General features: G+C 52.8%; 1 protein-coding gene and 1 long non-coding RNA gene across 8 annotated transcripts in view; both read left to right on the forward strand.

Annotated features, from left to right (window-relative positions):
• Agap1 (ArfGAP with GTPase domain, ankyrin repeat and PH domain 1) overlaps positions 1 to 16,628 on the forward strand; it is a 468,989-nt gene that overhangs the window by 48,672 nt on the left and 403,689 nt on the right. The gene's annotated exons all lie outside the window — the stretch shown is intronic.
• Positions 186 to 14,390, forward strand: LOC104863615. 2 transcript variants are annotated; one of them, XR_780632.2, is made up of 5 exons: positions 186 to 990; positions 1,088 to 1,288; positions 2,066 to 2,325; positions 13,203 to 13,390; positions 13,808 to 14,390. It is a non-coding gene; the product is annotated as an uncharacterized LOC104863615 (long non-coding RNA). The 2 variants fall into 2 exon arrangements; XR_780633.2 differs by having other exon boundaries at positions 13,843 to 14,390.

Here is a 16,628-nt window from a genome sequence, read left to right on the forward strand (position 1 = left end):
TACTGTGCCCTGCATGAGTGTGCATGCTGAGGTGAAGCATGTTGTTCTCCCTTTATTCACGTTTCTTCTTTGTTTTTTTGAGACGGAGTCACCTGTATCCCAGGCTGACCACGAACTCACTATGTAGCCCAGGCTGCCCTCCAACGTGTGGAGTTTCTCCTGCTTCAGCCTCCCAAGTGCTGGCCTTATAGGCATGGGCCACCATGCCTGGCTCATTCAGGTTTCTTACATGAGAATCACAGGGGCAGGGGACATTCGTTTTGGGGCCCACCCCGGATGCCTCTTGTCTGGGAAGCCCGGGGCCCCGAGTGCTTGAGTGCAGACCTGGGTGGGGCCTCGTAGGATAATCTGGAGCCATCCTGGGAGGGCCAGGTTGCAGCCCTTCTGCTGAGTGCCCCCTCCGGGTCTGGGCTTGGGTTCCTGGGGCCTCTCAGGAGACCCACTGAGGCCCAGTGAGGAGAGGCCCAGGAGGGTAGTGAGAGGAGGGCGGGGTTCCACTTGGAACTGTTCTGTCCAGAGGTCGCCTTCTCTCCAGCTCCTGGTAGTGTGGGGAGCCCTAGAGGGGTGAACCCCAGGACAAGTGCATTGCAGACTCGGCCACCCAGGCTCTGACCAGGGGAGCTCTGCCAGGGTGGGTGAGCACCACCAGGCAGGGCCGTGAAGGTGGGTACAGACAGTCTGGCCTGGGGCTGCCAGCGACTCTGCGATGTTCTTCTGCAGTTGTGTGTCCCTGGAGACCAGCTAGTGACAATGGTACCCTCCCTAAAGGAGCCAGAGAGAGATGTGCTGCTCAGCACCACCTTTCCTGCCCTCCACACTGTGTCAGGGAGGTAGACAGCTGCTGGCCTCTCACCCCAGCTCCTTCGCCCCTTGGGCACACCACTTACACACCATTTCTTGTCTAAGGAAAGGTCTGGGTGTCTGGTGACACCCAGACAGAGGCAGGTGGGTGGCGCTCAGAAGACCAGCTGGGGCGCCGGCTGCAGACACGTGAGTCTTGTGCAGTGTGGCCCTCCGTCCCCAGTATCCACCGGAAGAGGGTCTGCGTGAGCCCGTGAGCAGCTCAGTCCTGGTGTCTTTCCACCAGATTACTTTTGGCGGAATACAAGGAAGTGATTCTACTCTGATTTCGGCGACTCCCTCTGTGTTTCATCCCAGAGTGAATCCCCAGCCTGGGATCATCAGGGGAGTTAAGTAGCCACTCAAGCACATGGCCCTTGTTGGAGGGCTGGATCTTGCAGGCATGGGGAGGAGACCATGTGTGATGGTGATCAGTTGCTGTGAAGTGGTAAGCAGCGGGACAGAGCACAGCCACATAGCCCCAGAAGCAGATCCTTGCACCCCTGCTTCTCTGGTGGGAGCAGTGAGCGAGTGGCTGCAGCTTTGCAGATGGCCTGAAGCCGGGGAGAGATGCAGTTGTGGGCAGGGAGGAAGCGGGGGTCTGGGATGGCGGCTGACCTGTTCCCCGGAATAGCCCCGTGACCTTGACCGGGCACAAGGAACTCCCTAGCCAGCCCAGTGATCACCCCAAGTCTGGATTGGAGAACAGGCATTTGATGTCTGGTCCACTCTGTCCTTGGCCTGCAGCTGCCCTTGGCTTGCTAAGCCTCAGCTGCTGCTGCAGTGGCTGCAGAAGAGAGGGGGAATGCTGACCCCAGGCTCCTGGAGAGCTTGTTCCTGGCCTCTCCTCCAGGGCTCTCAGGAGGGGTTGGGGCCCAGGCCCATCCTACAGAGGAGCCTCGTGGGAGTTGGGTGACAGGCCAGAGGAGGGCTTCCTGGAGGGGCCAGGACTGCAGAGGCCACGTGCCTCACTGCCTAGATGACATTGGGCAGGGCGCAGCCACTGCTGGGGATGGACCCCCTGGCTGAGATCAGTGAGCACTGGTCTTGGCTCCAGTGTGTGTGTGTGTGTGTGTGTGTGTGACTGCTGAGCTGCTCTGTGCAATAAGTGTGAAGCACATGTCAGCGGTAGACAGAGCTGTATTTGGATCTGGATATCTGTGTATATGTCTACTGACTGCCTTAGAAGGCCCATTCGGCTCAGTATTAATACTTTCTCTCCCAGGACAGAGCATACTTTTGGAAGTCCTTTTCTATTGTGTAGCTGGGCAGTGACAGTGCCTGCTCCCGTGCGACTGCACACACTCACGTGCATCTGGAGGTTGATCAGCTGGAGCCTTGACACGGACGTGCATGCTTGTCTGCTCTTCACCTGGACTGTAGCAGTCAGGTTTCAGTCAAGGGCTGCATTGTTTTGGATCATTCTTCAGGACAGGAGCCTGAGGTTGGCCCTGTTGTTGCCCAGGGCCCTCTGGGAGAAGACAGGTAAGGGCAGGAGGTGGGCTTGGCCTCCCCAGCTGGTGCAGTGGCCCAGGTTAGTTTGCTGGTCTGGGGAAGAGCTTCAACCTGGGTTGTTGCTTCTGTGTGCTTTCAGAGCAGATCTGCAGGACAGGAGGCCCACCTGGTCTGGGCTGTGGGGTGAAGCCTGAGACCCTCTACTTGCGGGGAGCAGGGGGGTGAGAACCCAGCTGGGCCTTCTCTGTGGACTCGGGGCACCCAGTCCTGGCCTCTCCACGTGGTCTGTCCTCTCAGCAGCTCCTGTTCCCAGGAGGTTGGTTTTATCTGGGACTGGTGTGCTGCACAGGTTGATTCCAGTGGGGGACACCAGTTAGGAGCTCCGGGAATTGGGAAGTGTCTCTAAAGGCAGTGGTGTTGGGAGAGCTTGGCGTCCTTGTGATTTGCAGAGCTCTGGCCGCTGAGTATTGCAAGTGTTGGGAACATTTCCAGTGATGTTAACTGTCCTTTTCTTGGTTCTTAGCCCCCCAAGTGCTTGACCCAAAAGACCCCCCTTCATTCCCCCAGCATTCCAAGTTAGACCCTGCCTGGCTGTCCTGATAAGGAAACCGAGGCACAGAGGAAACACCAGCTTGCCATGGTCACAGCAGAGTGGGCAGGGCCAGGGCCAGCTGGACAGCTTGATGGAGGCTGGCACTTGGGTGCCGCTTCTCCACCTGTGCACAGCATCTTGATGTCAGTGAGGTTATGCATTAGGAAGACAGCTAACGTAGATTGGTTTCAGGATGGGAAATGCAGCCTTGCCCACTGTGGTTAACCGCTGAGTGCTTCCTCATCCTTCCTCCTGGGCAGAAGTTTTCATGGCCTGGGTGTCTTTAGACACAGATTGCCTCGTTTCTTCATTTCATGACTTTTTTGTGGGGGGCGGGTATCAGGGATTGAACTCAGGACCTTGCGCTTGCAAGGCAGGTATGGTACCACTGAGCTAAATCCCTGGCTCATCACTTATTTGACTGTTTCATTTAATGTTTTATTCATTATATATTTATATCAAATGTCACCACTTTCCCCCCTTTAAAACAGTTTTACTCTTTCCCCTTGAAAATTCTGTCTGCTTTCTTGTTACCTCTGCACCATCTGTCTTCTGCTCTCTGTGCCTGACAGGCTTCTGTTCTTTTTTGGTCTCTTGTGTCTTTCTCTTGCTTTCCTCTTTCTCTGTATCTCTGATGCATATGATTGATTCTAAGAATGAAGTGTGATGAGAAAAACCATATATTTCTATCTATCTCTATATATACACACATATATATCTATATATACATATATACATATATATACAAAACCATATATATCTATCTATATATATATTTTTTGTAGTCTGACCTCTTTGGCCCTTGAAAATGCCTCAGGCCATTCCTGAGAATATTCTCCTGTCTCCGTCCACTTCCTTTTCCTCCCTGCTTTTCCTGTGCTCTCAGCTTCCAGGAGAAGTAAGAGGACCCCAGAGAGGCCAACCCACTTAGCCTCACATGGAGTTCCAGGAAGCCCTGTGTGGCTTTCCCGTAGGAACAGTGTTCTGAAGGACTGGGCTGCATTCCTCACCAAGGACTTGGCCTCGAAATGCTCCATTAGAAAGATGCAACCTCTTCACCTGCCATGCCTTACAGCAGTGTGGCTGTGCTACCAGCTATAAATGTCCTGGACAAATTGATTTCACCTAGGGCCCCACAGTACCTTGGGGAGAAGTGAAGCACCTAGCATTTGAGCCCTGTGCGATCGTTACTGTAACCCTGTAGCTCTGTTTTTAATGTGGAAGTGAAAAAGGTCATTACGCATTTTTATTAGAGATTTCCCCTTTGTTCAGACTGTGTTGGAATGTGGGGGGTGGCTTTGCTGTCCCAAGAGTGTTTGGGAAGTTGTCCTGGGAGCAGGCGTTCATGCCTGTGTCCTGAGGTGCCTCCCTGTGCCAAGATAGCCAGGCCTTGGTAACCAGGACACCTGCTGATGGCTGGCGGGCACTGCCACCTGCCCGGTGGTGGATCGTGTTAGACCATCACCTGCCTTGATGTAGACATCATCCTCTGAGAGTAAGGAAAATTCGCTGTAGGAGGAGACAGATTGACCTGGGAGGCCTCACCCAGCTCCCCAGATGTGACTGCTGCGTGGTTCTGTGAGACCCTCCTGGAAGTGTTCCATGCCCACTGTGTTAGCCAGTGTCCCCTCACTGTGACAGAGTAACAGAAGCAGCCAGGTGGGAAGGTTCCTTTTGCTCACAGTTTTAGAAGCTGCGTCCATGGTAGTTGGCCCTGCTACTCAGGACCCTGGTGAGACAGGACGCAGCTGGAGAATTCCTCTCCTGGCCTGGAAGCCAGAGTGAGGCCTCACACCCATGCAGAGTGATGAAAGCCTCAGTGGTCCTCACTCCTGAGGTTTCCTCTGCCGCCCCTCTGCCTGCCAGGGACCACATGGGCCTTTGGGGGACGTTCGGGATCTGAACTGTGGCACTATGAGCCCCACTGTGCCATTTTTATTCTTAAAAATAGCAGCTTTATTGAAATACAATTAATGTTACAAAATACACCACCTTTAAAGTATACAATTTGATCGTTTTTAGTATATTTGTAGAGCCATGTAGCCATAATTTCAGTACACTTTGGTCTGTACCCCGTAGCAGACACTAAATCTCTTCCTCTCCCCGGTCCTGGTAATCTGTAATTGAGTTTCTGTCTCTGAGGATTTGCTTCTTACGGCCACTTCCTGTAAATAGAGCCGTGCCATGTGTGGGATTTTGTGACTGTTTTCTTCACGGAGCTTCACACCCTCAGGCTTCCTTTATTTTGCAGCAGGGGTCGGGATCTTCTTGGTTTCTGAGACAGAATGGAGCTTCCTCTGTGGTGTGTATTTCTACCTCACATTGTTGATCCTCTTCTCCGTCACAGGCTGGCGTAAGCTCCCACCGGCTTGTTTTCCCACATCCTGCCAGGAGGTGTTGTTTCTGCCTTTCTTCATTATAACCTGGTAGAGGGTGGAAGTGTTATTTTATTGTGGTTTCAATTTGCGCTCCCTTGATGACTAGTAGAGTTGAACAGTTCTTGTGTTTGTTATAGGTGGTTTGTGTATCTTCCTAGGAGAATGCCTGTTTGTGTCTTCTGCCCCTTTTATTTTTAATTTATTTTATTTTGCCCCTTTTAAGATTGTGTTACTTTTCTTTTCATTGGTGCATTGTAGGAGTTCTTTATATGTTCTGTGTATAATTGTACATGCATATGTGTTCTACATATGATTTTCAAATACATTCTTTCATTCTGGTTTGTTTTCATGTTCTTGGTAGTATTTTCTGATATACTAAGCTTTTTAATTGTTATGAAATCTAGTTTACCTGTTTTTTGTTTACCGGTTGCTTGGGCTCTTGATGTTATATTTAAAAACCGACTGCCTAATCCAAAGTCAGGAAGGCATACCCCCCAATACTTTGTCCTAAGAGTTGTGTGGCTTTTCCCCCTACGTTTAGGCCTTTGATCTATTTTGAGTTACTCTTTGTATATAGTGTGGTATATGAGTGATCCTCCATTTTTGTTTGTTTGTTTTATTTTTAAAAGAGTCCAAGAAATACTGTTCTTCATTTTGGTTTTTCCCTTTCTTGGGGTTTGGTTCTCTCCCACATCAGCTTCCTTAAATTTCTTTTTTGATAAATGTTTTTTTAAATGAGGTCTCACTCTGTAGTCTGGACTGGCTTTGAACTCAGTGTATATAGCCCAGGCTGGTCTTGAACTGACGATCCTCCTGCCTCTGCCTCTGCTCTGTGGGTTTTACCCCCCCATTGCCATGGCAGCCCGCTAGGTTTCTTTCTCCTGACGGAGCCCCTGCCCTTCCGTATCCTCTCTTATAGCAGACACCTGCTCGGGGCTCCGTGGTCTGTCTCCATGTCGCTCCCAGGTACAAGAAGTGCCATAGGATTGTGCTTGTGGAGTGTTTTAGGTGTGGGGTTAGCTGGCTTTCTCCTGCCCTTTGCTGGGGTCTGATGGGCAGTGGCTCCAGGGATGCCCCACCTGGGTGCCCAGAACCTCTGATTAAGTTACCTGATGTGGCAGAGGGACTTGCAGACATGGAAAGGTTAAGGACTTGGAGATCAGTGGCCGCGTGGGCCCCGGTGTCAAGGAGGAAGGCAGAAGGGCCCAGTCGGAGTGGGGGACTGGCTGAGCCTGCAGGAGAAGGGCCATGTGGGTACGGTCATGATGCAGGGGGCCATTGGCCAAAGGTTGTGGGTGCTGCCAGAAGCCTTTGGAAAAGATTAAGGGTAGGGGAAGGAAGTAAGGAGCAAGAAAAAATACCAGGAAAGGAAAAAATGGAAACAAAGTCTTTGTAAATAGGGGAGGGTGGAGGGGGTGAAGGGAGGGCAGGGGTAAGGGGAAAAAATGAGAACCAAGATGTGTCACGTAAAGGTACAAGATCCCAATGATGAATGTAACTGTACTGTATACCTAAAAAGTATCAATTAACCAATAAGATAAAAAAATTGAAAAAATATGTATAGGTGAACCAATTCATAAAGAGCACAGACCTGGAAGGGGCCCTAGAGGCCAGCTAGTTTCTACATTTTAGAGCTGGCGGTGTAGTGAAGAGAACATTGTTCAGTCACAGAGCAAAGACAGAGGTATATTTGGGGATGGAGGTGGTGATGAGGACCTGATAAGTGTTCTTTATGGAATTTTGTTCATTTTAGCCATGTTTGTTGTCCAGTAGATACAGTTACTATAGTCTTAATTCTTGAATAATTGATTAGCTGCTAGACCTTTGGAGGTGGGGCAAAAGTTAAACATAAAAAGACGTTGACCTAAAAAAAAAAGTTGAGTGGTGGGCGCTCCCTGGGGAGCAGCGCAGTGCCATGGACCTCCAATGTTGGCCTGGGGACACCCATGTGGCACTTCGTTCCCTAGGGCGGTGACAAGATAGATGATGGGTGTCCTTGCAGCGTGAGGACAGAGTTCACAGTCCTCCCTCTCTGGCGTTGGGAGCATCGGGTTTGCGTGCCTCACAGGAGCAGGGGTGCCTAGGAATTCTCAGGCTGCTCTCAGTCCCCCTGTGCGCCGCCCCAGCACCTGGCCGTGTGGAGGAGAGGTCGGCTCTTGGAGGCTGGAGCATGGGCCTGGCTCCTGGGGCCCAGCTGTGTAGGCCCATGGGGCCCTCCTTGTGTAGTCTGTGGTGTCTGCACACACTTGGGCTTTCTGTGCATCGCAGGGAGGGGCAGCCTCTGTGACGCTGCTCAGGTGTCAGCATCCTGAGTCTTCCCTGTTCGGGTCAGAGGCCCTTTGGACTCAGACACTTGTCGGGCGGGGTTGGGGGCGCCAGGAGGGTACGAGTGCAGCTTGTGCTGTACCAGTTTGGCCTGGAGGGCTGGGGTGGGACAACAGATGGTCTTTGTAGAGCAAGTGACTGCTTTATTTCTTGCCTGCTTCCTCTGCTGCTGAGCGGGAGGGACGCTAGGCAAGGAGGAGGCTGCATCCTGGCCCCTCCTCCGTGCCAGTCTGGCCTGGATGGTCTCCTCCCAGCAAGTGTTCATGAGGCTCTCGGCTACCAGCCTGTCAGGTGAGGATGTGAAGACGATTAAATAGCTCATTCAGTCTTTGGAAAAATATCTGTGAACTTCAGTAAAGGCCCATTAAATTCTGCCTTTGGATTAGACCCATAATTGACTTAGCATTTAAGGCAGAAACTGAGGCCTTTGATTTAAGAACTGTTGACAGACAGAGCCGGAGCCTCTCTCCTGTGTGCATCAGCGCTGCCCGTGACTTTCTTCCCCCGCCCAAGTTTGACTTTTGCCATATTTTACAAAACACAAAGCTTTTCAGTTTAACACATTGATGGCTCTTCCATGACTAGCTCGAGGCTCTTCTCTAGAGCCAAGTAGCTAATACCCGGATATTGTGAAAATGAGCAGAAAATGCTCATCGCAATAGATGATGACAGAATATTTGAGCTGCAAGCCTGGAGTAAGTACAGCATTAAACTTTTGCAAGTGTGTGACCATCCTGAGCCGTCTTGCTGGAGGAAATCAGTGTGCAGGGAACTTTTATAGCTGTTCTGTAGGATGGAAAACGATTCCTTTCATTCTTCTGTGGCATTAAGTGTAATTGAAACTGTATCTCTGTTTTTTCATGACATAATAAGCAAGCAGTGCAGTGGAATCATAACATATTATGACTGTAATCAAGTGATTACAGTGTGCAAGGGGACTGCATGCGCTGTGGGCTGAGGAGTGGGAGGGATGCCTACCTAGCCTTCTGTTGGCCAGCTCAGCACTCAGGTGCGGGTGGGCCCGGCCCCTGAGGACCGCCCTCTGAGGGTGCTGGAACAGGGCGCCCTGATCTGGTAGCCTGGATGGCGCAGGCCCTGGGCACGGGGGTGGATTTCCCTCTGCTCCCTGTATCCCCCCTCCAAGGCCACCTGGTTCCCAGCGTTTGGCCTCTGTATTCTCCTGCCTTGCCCTTCTGGCCCTCCTTGCCTGGCCTGCGCTGTTTTTATCCCTCTCAAATACCTCCTCCCCTGCCTTCGGTGGTGAATACGCTGGGTCGTCCTGCAGCTAGCAACTCCTGGCCCTCTCGTGGGGTGTGGCTTTATTCATACTTGCCTCTTGGCTTGGCCAGAGGAAAGTGGGAACCCTAGGAAGCTGCCTGGGTTCTCACTAGGAGGCTCTGATTTCTTCCACACAGGCCAGAGTTGGAGCTGAAAAGCTTTGGTTCCTCTTGTGGAGGAAATTAATTGGATCCAGGGTCTTCAGCACACACTACTGCATTTACAGCTGGACCTTACAGTTCCCTTTGTCCTGCGCTAACTGTAGCCCAGGGGAGCCTCTGTTGTTAATAGAGCCACTGTCTTGTTCTTGGGCAGGGTGAGTTCTAGGAATTTGCCATAATGAACTTTGCTGTAACTCAGAAAAGGGCTCCTAAGTAGGCAGGGAGGAAACCAGCGTTTCTGGAGTGCCTGGTGTGCGTTAGGCCCTGGGCCAGGTGCTCGAATGTGTTGTTTGGTTTAAATCCCTCCCCATGGCTTTGGCGAAGCGGATTCTCTTACCCAAGGAAACCAATGTTTAGGGGTAGGAAGCTTGCTCCAGGTCCCGTGTGTGTCACCGGGAGGTAGGCGATAGCCCGGGTCTCTGGTCCCCAAGCCCTGTCTCCCGGGGCCTTGTCTGTTGTGGAGGGTGTGTGTTGCTGGTGGAACGTGAGCTCCGCTGGAGGAAATTATTCCTGACCAGTCAATAGCTCCCCTTCCCATGGCCACCTTTCCTCAGGATGTTCTGGTTCAGCCCACACAGCTTTTTAAAATCCATTCATGATCACAGCTATGGCCTTATCTATGGGATCTCAAAGTGCTCCGGCTACTGTACTGACGAGCAGGAGGGTGCTTCCCTTAGATGCACAAACTGGGGTTCAGTTACAGCCTGGCCCCTGTTGGGAACAGTGTCTCTGGTGATGCCCTTACTCTTACGGAGGATTAATTCCCGCAGACCCTGATTTCTGCCTCAGGGTGCCTCCCTTGTGGGAATGGTCTGGGGCCGATTGCTCAAGCCAGACATCAGCAGCCAGCTCCCCACGAATTCCCTGTGAGGTATTGATGCTTCTGCCTGGGCCTTCCTGTGCTGTCCAAGCCTCAGCCGCTGCACCATGCAGCAACTTAACATGTAGCCAAGGGGCTGATCCAGATGGGTCTGGTGTTGACTTGCACTGGTCCCTGCTGTCCGGAGCCTGGTGCCCCCTGCCAGCTTCCCAAGCCCAGGCGGAGGAGTCCCCCTGGCTTGGCTGCATCACTCTTATGGGAGTGAACAGAAGGCTTTTAAAAGCTCCATGGACCCTTGACTTACATACTCAATTCGTTCCCAAGGGCTGGTTTTAACTCAGGTTGGCCACTGAAGACTCGGGCTCCTCTGTGCAGCCCTGAAAATCTCTCTCCTGCACACAGGCAGAGCTCGGTACCCTCAGAGAGACCCTGGCCCAGGATTCTCAGTGAAGCCCACCCAGGAGAGGATGCTGTCACGTCCCTTCCGGAACCCTTCAAGGGTTAAATCTGTATCTGATACCATCTGGAAGCACTAGCAGCTGGCACTCTGACTTAACTCCAGACTTGGGAAGTGAACTCTTTTAGTGTTCTAGAGAACAGCTTTGTGTGGCAGTGTCTTATCTCAGGCCTTCCTGGTGTAATGAAGGGCATGGAAGGAGATGGTTTCAAGGAACTAAGCAGGGGCCCCTGTGTCTGAATGCTATTATGAACACTTTTCTCATTTATTTCTAATGAAAATATTCCTAAAAAGCCTGCTGTGAAGTGTAAATATCAAAATCTTCTCACGTAAACTTGAAGATTCTAGAAGGATATTTTGCTACTGAACTATTGTTTCACAATGTTTTATTCCAAAACTTTTCATAAACTACAGAGCAGCGAATTCTTTTTTTTTTCCCCCTAGTATGGGGGATTGAACTCAGGACCTTGCGCTTGCGAGGCAGGTGTGGTGGCACTGAGCTAAATGCCCAGCCCCCAAGCAGTGAATTTTATAGTGAATACTGACCTGTGTAGATAATGCAGTTAACTCATAACAGTTCTCGCTTTATAACTTGTCCGTTTCGCAGCTGTTTCAGTGCGTTTTAAGGTCAAGACCAGGCGAAGAGCTGCTGCTTGCATGTCATCTTTTTTTTTTTTTTTTTTTTTTTTCACGTATCTGTTATTAACTCAGGTTCAGTGTGGGCTTGCTGGTCTGTGTTGTTCTTTCTGGAAGCATTCAGGAGTGGTGGAGTGTATGCACTGTGGATGTGCCGCAAGTTCTGACCGCCTTTGTACTGTGTGAAGCAGGCCTCGAAGGCCAGTGTGTCACAGGCGGGCAGGTGCCATCTCTGCCATGGTTCCTGTTTGCACACCCCAGGAAGAGCTGGCTGCAACTGAGTGCAGCAGGCTGCAGAGACAGGCAGGAGGCTGCTAGGGTTACGATCAGGTAAACCCAGGGCCCTGTGTTGGTTTCCCATGGCTGTCTGGACAGAGTGCCACAAACAGAGTTGCTTCCTGTTCTCCTGGAAGCCAGCAGCTCACAGCCACACTTTTCCGGCTTCTGTGGCCTTCCTGGGCTGGCAGGACTGTCACACTGCTGTGCTGCTGTCTCTTCTAGCTGGGTGTGATGGGGAGGACCCAGTACAAGCTGAACCCTGTCCCTGGGTCTGTCCTTCCTCCCAGGGTGCCCAGCCAGGCCTGCAGGCACTGTGGGCACAGAGTGTGCAGAGCTGTGGAGTGCAGGTGGAAGTCCTTGTCTCTCTCCTTCCTGCTATGCTTTGAGCTGGAGGGATTATTGGTGGAGTTGGAGAGTGGGAAAGGTGGAGATGGCCCGCCTCTTCAGGACCAGGAGCTGGTGGCCGAGGCACAGAGAGGGCACTGGGCAGTGTCTAGCTTGAACACGTGCCTCTGTGCCCAGTGCCCTTTGTGGTCCTCATTTCCTGTCGCTGTCCCTAGGGAAGGGTCGGCACCTTCGCACCCACACTGGCTCCTGCTTTCCCTCCTGTGACCCTGTGCGGGAGCATCTTCCTGTGGGCCTGAACTTGATATTTTTAAGTCCCATCTGCAGCTGGACTCCCAGCCCATCACTCACTGTGGGACAGTGTGGCTCTCTGAATCCTCACCCTGAGCCAGGGTGGGCTGTGGTGTTGAAGAGGGGGCTGAGGCGAAGGAGATCTGGTGTGTGTGGGCTCACTGAGGGAGGGGTGTGGTGGGGGACAGAGCAGGAATGGGAGAAAGGGCTCCATGGTCTCCTGTGAGTTAGGGGTGCCCGGAGTGTGGGTGTGTGCATTCTGTATCCAGAGGAGGCCCTGGGCTTAGGCTGAGGGTTTCCCAGGAGGAGACTTTGGAGCCAGCGTCCTCTTGCTGGTATCCAAGAAATGCAGGGCAGAGCCCTCTGGGAGGCTGGGCAGCATGTGGTGGGGGCTGGCTCACATTGCCAGTGCCTGCTGTCTACCCTGAGGGAATTGTGGGTGACTTGTGTGGCCCCAGGGTGTGGGCTCTGGCAGCGGCTGAGCAGGAGCCCTGCGGGAAGGGGCTCAGTGGAAGCAGGGAGCGGTCCGTCCGTCTGTCCAAGGTGGACCACATCCCGAGCCTCCTATGGGTACAGGGGTGATTGCAGACCTGTTCTGGTGGAAGGGGTCAGAGTCGCTGCAGTGTTCCCTTGGTTCACGCCGCAGCCCAGGGAAAGGGTTTGCCTTGTGTCCGTGTGGGGTGAAGGAGGACTCAGTGTGGCAGAGCCGAGATTCAGACACAGGAAGGAGAGGTTCCTTCTACACGTGCTGCGGGGGAGCAGTGGGGCCCGGTGCCCCTGAGCAGGCTGCGGAGGACACCATGGTGTGAGCATCCCACTGCTGATGTGACAGACTAAGACTCATTTAGTGGCTTGTTCTCTCGGGGTTCTTAGAGGTTGAGCAGAAGTCCTTACATGTGTCTGCAGCCCATTCCTTCTGGGGGCCGGGGAGAACCCCTTTCCTCGCCCTCTCTGGCTGGGGTAAACTGCATGCATCCTTTGGCTTGTGTGCTTGCCTCTTTCCTCTTCAGGGGTGTGGCACCTTCTGTGCTCCCTGCCCCTCTGCTCCATCCCCCCAGTTCTGCTGCTTTCTGTACAGGGATGCTTTTTTTTTGAGTCAAGATAACTGGTCTGTTTTTTGGTACATTTTAGGTATGCAGTACAGTTACATTCATTATTGGGATCTTGTACCTCTACATGACAGGTCTTGGTTCTCATTTTTTCCCCTTGTCCCTGCCCTCCCTTCACCCCCGCTCCCCTCCCCATTTACAAACAGTTTATTTCCATTTTTTCATTTTCTCATATTTTTTTTTTCTTTTCCCTTGTTCCCTTTCCCCTACCCTTCTCACTTTCCCTACACCTTTAGCCCATTTCTTCCTATCCGGGATGCTTTTGATGACATCGGAGCCACCTGGGCGAGCAGGAGACTCCAGGCTCTGGAGCTGTGGCTTACCCCCACCTGCTGAGTCCATCCTGCCCCTCCCACACATGGGGACACAGCCCAGGTGCAGGAGGAAAGGCCCTCGCTGGGGCAGGAGCCTCGGCCGTGCCCAGGTTGGTCAGGTGTTTGCTAATCCACTCCTGGGCCTGGCGGGTGCAGGTGATGCAGGTTCCCCGGAGCCTGGTGGTTCTGGGACTGAGAACCAATGTGGATCGGTGTACTGCTCAGGCTCGCCCAGGTCCAGAGTCCCCATTGCTAATCATGGTTGCCCATGGACGCCATCAGTATTTTCAGATTGGTGAAAAGTTTCCTCACTTCCTTACATTAAAAAAAAAATCTAAAATGTTTGGAGAACTGCACATTAAAACCAAAACTGTCCATTTCAGGAAAACTGGTATACCTGGCCCACGGTTAAGGCTGGCTGGAGTTCGTCCTCTTCTCTTGCCGCTTCAGTCCTCTTTCCTTTCCTCCTCCTCCTCTCCATTCCTTTAGAAGTTTTTACTTTCTTTCTTTTTTTATTTTTTGAGGAGAAAGCCAATGGGAATCTCCGTTTCGTGGTTTCCAGATAAGACTCGAGGCTTTGCCTCCACGCTGCCACTCACATGCTTTCCCGGGCTGACGCAGATTAGAAGAAGGGATCGATCTGTCCCTTCCCAGAGCACCAGTGTCCAGGGAGAGGCCACCTGTCGCCATCACCAGCGCCTGCCGCGGGAGGCTGTGCACCCACAGGGTCTGGAGGGGCTGGCCGCTCCCTGAGGAAAGGGCAGCTGTGTGGAGCCTTCTTCTGCCCTCTTGCTGGGCCAGAGTTGCTTCTTAAGGAGGGACGGAGACTTAGGACAGGCATGCTCGGTCCCTCATCTGAAAAGCCTCTGGGGAGGAAGTGTGTGCTGGACACTGGCCGGCAGTGCCCCGTCTCTCCAGGTGAGTGTGGTGCTGACAGCAAGTGCTGGACTTTGGCCACTCCCTCAGAAACTGCCTTTCAAATGAGGTTTCTTCAGGCGCCCCTCGATGCCGCTGACATCCAGGATCCTTCAGGCGCCAGCTCCCCTGAACCTCAGGGGTGTGTCTGTGGGGTGGAAGAAGTGGCAGGCACCCAAGAGCCTGAGTCCCTGAGTGTCCTGATGGGAGGAGGTGACCGGGACAGTCGGGAGTCCTCGGGAAATCTCGGGTGACCCCTCCTTCATGGGGCACCATCTGCACTATGGGTGTCTGTGTTGCCTGGCTCTGTGCTCTATGGCGTGGTGGCCACTGGCCCCCTGTGGCTGTTTAAATTAAATTCAGTTCCGTAGCTGCATTGGCCACATTTTTAGGGTCTGATAGCTGGCATTGCTGGTACTTTCTTACACTGCCGACGATGGGATGTTGCAGTTGGAGCATTCACTGCCTGCACTTCCCTGGCACCTAAACCCCCTGCCCTGGCCCTCTCCCAGTCCTTTGGGGCCTGCGTTGCCCTTTGTGTTCTAGAGAAACTGTGGCTTTCTGTTTTAAAGACATCTCTTCTGGAAGAGTTTTGCTTAAAGAGAATCAGCAGGCCCCGTGGCTCTTCCTCCCTGGCGCAGGTGCCCGAAGGTCCGAGTTCTGGATTCACTTCTGCTCCTGGCTTCAGTGGATTCGGCTTTGGGTTCTGACCTGAACTTCATTCCCCTTTGCTTGGAGGCTGCGGTGAAGGCAGCATGGATCGCTTAGCATCCGAGGCCTGAGGGTGTGAGGGGAGTGTGTCCTGCCCTGTGTCAGCTGGCCCTTCACGATGGCCATGGGACTTTCTGTTCGCGCCCAGTCCAGGAATGGCATTCATTCGCACAGGCAGCTCCCGTACCCCTCCCTGAGTCCTGTCACTGTGGAATGCCCCAGCAGTTGCCCCTGGCATCCCCACGGTCACCTCATTGGATTCAGCCCAGTAGCGAAGTCTGCTGTGTGCCCAGTGGAGGAGGCCCTGCCCTGCAAAGTGACAGTCCAACCTGGCCCCAGGGAGCCCCTGGATGCGGATTGGGGTCAGCACAGGCCAGCAGACATCCTGGCTGGTGCTGCTTTCTGGACATGAGGAATGCTTGTGAAGAAGAAGCAGAACTTAGAGCCCTGGTCAGACTCCCCGGAACCCCATCTTTAACATAGTTGTCTTGGCTGCATTGCCTTCAATGGTGTTTTTGTTTTGCAAAACCAATTGTCTTCAATGAGTCTTCTCAAAACATTGACTTGGATTTTCTTACTGAAATTCTTACTTCATCATTGTGTGTAAGTTTCATCAAATGATGTCATTACTCAAATTTGTCGAGCTGATTTGCATTGATGTTTCCCCAAGTGATGTCCTCACTGTCAGAACAGGTGGGTGGTGGAGCTTTGTACAGGACACAGCTGGCCCGAGGTCCCAGGCTGCTCTGGCAGGTGTCTCAGAGGTCTGGACACTCTGGCCAGGGCTGGCAGGCCGACGGCTGTTACCATATGGAACCCTCCATCCTAAATCCCCACCCCCAAGACCAGCCCAGGGGAGGCTGGAGGCCCCATGTCCAGAGCCAGTTCCCACCCTTTCTCTGGCAGGCTGGCACCCCTAGTACCCTGCTCAGCTCCCCCTCCGCAGGCACAGTCCCCTCACTCTGCCTGGCCCTTCCTGTGCTGGCCAGGGGCCCTCTGGCTTCCCTGGGCTTCTGAGCTAACAGCTGAACACACTCGGTCCATGCTGAGTATTTGGGCTGCAAAGGTGCCCTGAGACCAACCTGGGTGGACGGACTCTGAGGTTCCCTTTCAGGGTAACCCATGAGTTCACCTTTGGGAACATAGTCTGAAAGCACCGGTGAAACCCTGCCGGCTCCTTGTCACCTGGCATTCGGATCTGCTGCACAGAGAAGCTGCACAGAGACACTGCCCAGCCTTCATGGAGAGGCATAAAGGGAGTGAGTGAGTTGCATGCAGTAAGCTTCATTTATCTCCTCACTGCAGACACACAAGCATTAACACAGGCAGTTGGCCAGCAGGGGCATTATGTGCGTTATCTGCTCATGGGACTGCAGGCAGAGAGGCATTCATGGCAGTGCCCTGGCTGGTTTTGATAGAGATGATCAGGTTTTTCTTAATGCTCTGAACACTTCCCACCCCTGAAGTTGCTGGTTTTGTGCACTGGGAAGTTCCTACCGGAGGAGCCCAGCCACAGCCTTAGGCCCAGTTAGTCCCGCACCACAGTGACCGAGGGCAGTTGCTCTCCTTCCCTGCAGACTTTATCCAGAGCAGCAGTGGGGTGGGTACATCAGGAGAGAAGGACCAAGAAGAGAAGAGATAAAAGTAAACAAGACTCAGCAACTAGTTCTGAGTATTGTCTGAAGTCCTTGGTTCAGGGTTTTTTTTTTTTTTTTTTTGAGT

The sequence above is a fragment of the Fukomys damarensis genome, unplaced genomic scaffold, assembly GCF_012274545.1.
Source record: "Fukomys damarensis isolate Sample0158 unplaced genomic scaffold, DMR_v1.0_HiC HiC_scaffold_16, whole genome shotgun sequence".
NCBI lineage: Eukaryota > Metazoa > Chordata > Mammalia > Rodentia > Bathyergidae > Fukomys > Fukomys damarensis.